The 3,396-nt window shown below is 42.5% G+C and overlaps 1 non-coding gene across 1 annotated transcript; it reads left to right on the forward strand.

The window, feature by feature from the left end:
- The first annotated feature begins 3,098 nt into the window (after nucleotides 1–3,098).
- trnaa-agc (transfer RNA alanine (anticodon AGC)) lies at nucleotides 3,099–3,171 on the forward strand. Its single transcript has one exon. It is a non-coding gene; the product is annotated as a tRNA-Ala (tRNA).
- The last annotated feature ends 225 nt before the right edge of the window (nucleotides 3,172–3,396 follow it).

Consider the following 3,396-nt stretch of genomic DNA (forward strand, 5'->3'; position numbering starts at 1 on the left):
AGTGTTGTTAACATTTCATGCAGGGAATTGAAATGTTTTTAGGTAGCTGGAAAGCTGGGCAAGACCCCCGGTTTGGGATTCTTAGTATTGGTTAACCATTATATACTATGCAATGTGGTAATCCATTGCAAAAAATGTTACATCTTTGTTTTAACAAAACTGAGAAACTGTTGTTGGATAAACTGGATGCTGTAAGTCTGGAGCCAAAAATCTGTTGCAGTTCCGAACCAAGTTCATGTTCAACTGTTAAGGCTGTCATTTTTCAAAGTCTGTCTAATAGCTCAGGGGGATAACAATAAATTCTCCGATACAATCAGGACTAGCTTATACTCATTCAACCCGCAGACTCTGTTTGAGCCCCTCAAGCACAGTCATAGGTCATTTGATTCAGCTTTACTTTTCTGATCACTTGTAATATAGCCACGCCTGAATAAGAGTTCATTCTCTAATGATAATGTGCCATCTTAAGCCAGATCTGTGCCTATAACTTGAAAAGATCAGACCTTGTATTTTTTGATTATTTTGATTGATTTGGATTAAAATGGAAAAAGACTGTTTTACAGCAAAGGACTGAAGAAGGAATTGCTGTCATTTTAAAAAGAAAGTTATTTAAATTAATTGTAAGTCATGTTTACACATTTACTTTATTCAACAGGTCTGGGGAGAAATGTGTTTATTGATAATGTGTACAGTAATGAAGCAGGTTGAATAAATTATCTCAGGTGAAAAGATCACCAAGAAACAATAACTATAACATGTTACTGTTTCTTGATGGAATGGTAGAATTTAGTTTTACTTTGAGAGGGAGTAATATGGGTCAAAAACAACTGTGCTAAACTTAAGGGTAGTTACAGAGGGATGAGGGCAGAGTTGGCTGGAGTGGACTAAGAAAGGGATTTAGCAGAAATAAGATGGTTGAGAGACAATGGTGGACATCTAAGAAACTAGTTCATGACTCATTTCAAGGAAGGGGATGAACTGACCAGGGTTAGTCAAAGAAATTAGGGATAGCATCAAATTTAAGTAACACAGTGTGGCAAAGATTAATGACAGGCCACAGGATTGGACAAGTTTTAAAAGCCAACAAAAGATGAACAAAAACAAAAAGAGGAAGAAAATAAATTGAGGATAAACTTACGAGTATTTTAAAAGTAGACAGTAAGAGGCAAATAGAGTTAAGAAGAATCCAAAGGGTTTTTCCAAATACATTAAAGACAAAAGGGTAACTAGGGAGAGAATAGGGTCTCTCAAAGATCAGCAAGGCAGCCTTTGTGTGGAACCGCAGGAGATGGGGAGATACTAAATGAATATTTTGCATCAATATTTACTGTGGAAAAGGACATGGAAGATATAGAATGTAGAGAAATATATGGTGACATTTTGAAAAATGTCGATATTACAGAGGAGGAAGTGCTGGATGTCTTGAAACGCATAAAAGTGGATAAATCCCCAGGACCTGATCAGGTGTACCCTCGAACTCTGTGGGAAGCTAGGGAAGTGATTGCTGGGCTTCTTGCTGAGGTATTTGTATCATCGATAGTCACAGGCGAGGTGCCGGAAGACTGGAGGTTGGCTAACATGGTGCCACTGTTTAAGAAGGGTGGTAAGGACAAGCTAGGGAACTATAGACCAGGGAGCCTGACGTCACTGGTGGGCAAGTTGTTGGAGGGAATCCTGAGGGACAGGATGTACATGTATTTGGAAAGGCAAGAACTGATTAGGGATAATCAACATGGCTTTGTGCGTGGGAAATCATGTCTTACAAACTTGATTGAGTTTTTTGAAGAAGTAACAAAGAGAATTGATGAGGGCAGAGCGGTACACGTGATCTGTATGCACGCCAGTAAGGCATTCGACAAGTTTCCCCATGGGAGACTGGTTAGCAAGGTTAGATTTCATGAAATACAGGGAGAACTAGCCATTTGGATACAGAACTGGCTCAAAGATAGAAGACAGAGGGTGGTGGTGGAGAGTTGTTTTTCAGACTGGAGGCCTGTGACCAGTGGAGTGCCACAAGAACCGGTGCTCGGCCCACTACTTTTCATCATTTATATAAATGATTTGGATGTGAGCATAAGAGATAATAGTTAGTAAGTTTGCAGATGACACCAAAATTGGCGGTGTAGTGGACAGTGAAGAAGATTATCTCGGATTACAACGGGATCTTGATCAGATGGGCCAGTGGGCTGAGAAGTGGCAGATGGAGTTTCATTCAGATAAATGTGAGGTGCTGCATTTTGGGAAAGCAAACCTTAGCAGGACTTATACACTTAATGGTAAGGTCCGAGGGAGTGTTAATGAACAAAGAGACCTTGGAGTGCAGATTCATAGCTCTTTGAAAGTGGAGTCACAGGTAGATAGGATAGTGAAGAAGGTGTTTGGTATGCTTTCCTTTATTGGTCAGAGTATTGAGTAGAGGAGATGGAAGGTCTTGTTGGGGCTGTACAGGACACTGGTTAGGCCACTGTTGGAATATTGCATGCAATTCTGGTCTCCTTACATCTGGAAGGATGATGTGAAACTTGGAAAGGTTCAGATAAGATTTTACAAGGTTGTTGCCAGGGTTGGAGGATTTGAGCTGTAGGGAGAGGCTGAATAGGCTAGGGCTGTTTTCCCTGGAGCGTCGGAAGCTGAGGTTTATAAAATCATGAGGGGCATGGATAGGATAAATAGACAAAGTTTTTCCCTGCGGTGGGCGAGTCCAGAACTAGAGGGCATAGGTTTAGGATGAGAGGGGAAAGACATAAAAAAAGACCTAAGGGGCAACTTTTTCACGCAAAGGATGGCACATGTATGGAATGAGCTGCCAGAGGAAGTGGTAGAGGCTAGTACAATTGCGACATTTAAAAGGCATTTGGATGTATATATGAATAGGAAGGGTTTGGAGGGATACGGGCTGGGTGCTGGCAAATTGGACTAGCTTGGGTTGGGACATCTGGTCAGCATGGACAAGTTGGACCGCAGGGTCTGTTTCTGTGCTGTACATCTCTATGATGCTAAGAGCCTCTTTAAATTAAAAAAAAGAGGGAGTCCAAAGTGAATGTAGGCTCCTTAGAAAACTAGACTTGGGAAATAATGATGGGGACCAGGAAATTATCGGGGGATTAGCTCAAATGGTAGAGCGCTTGCTTAGCATGCGAGAGGTAGCGGGATCGATGCCCGCATCCTCCAATCTTTGTGGGCAGCACGGTGGCACAGTGTTTAGCACTGCTGCCTCACAGCGCCAGAGACCCGGGTTCAATTCCCGCCTCAGGCGACTGACTGTGTGGAGTTTGCACGTTCTCCCCGTGTCTGCGCGGGTTTCCTCCGGGTACTCCAGTTTCCTCCCACAGTCCAAAGATGTGTGTGTCAGGTGAATTGGCCGTGCTAAATTGCCCGTAGTGTTAGGTAAGGGGT

The sequence above is a fragment of the Hemiscyllium ocellatum genome, chromosome 3 (assembly GCF_020745735.1).
Source record: "Hemiscyllium ocellatum isolate sHemOce1 chromosome 3, sHemOce1.pat.X.cur, whole genome shotgun sequence".
Lineage (NCBI taxonomy): Eukaryota > Metazoa > Chordata > Chondrichthyes > Orectolobiformes > Hemiscylliidae > Hemiscyllium > Hemiscyllium ocellatum.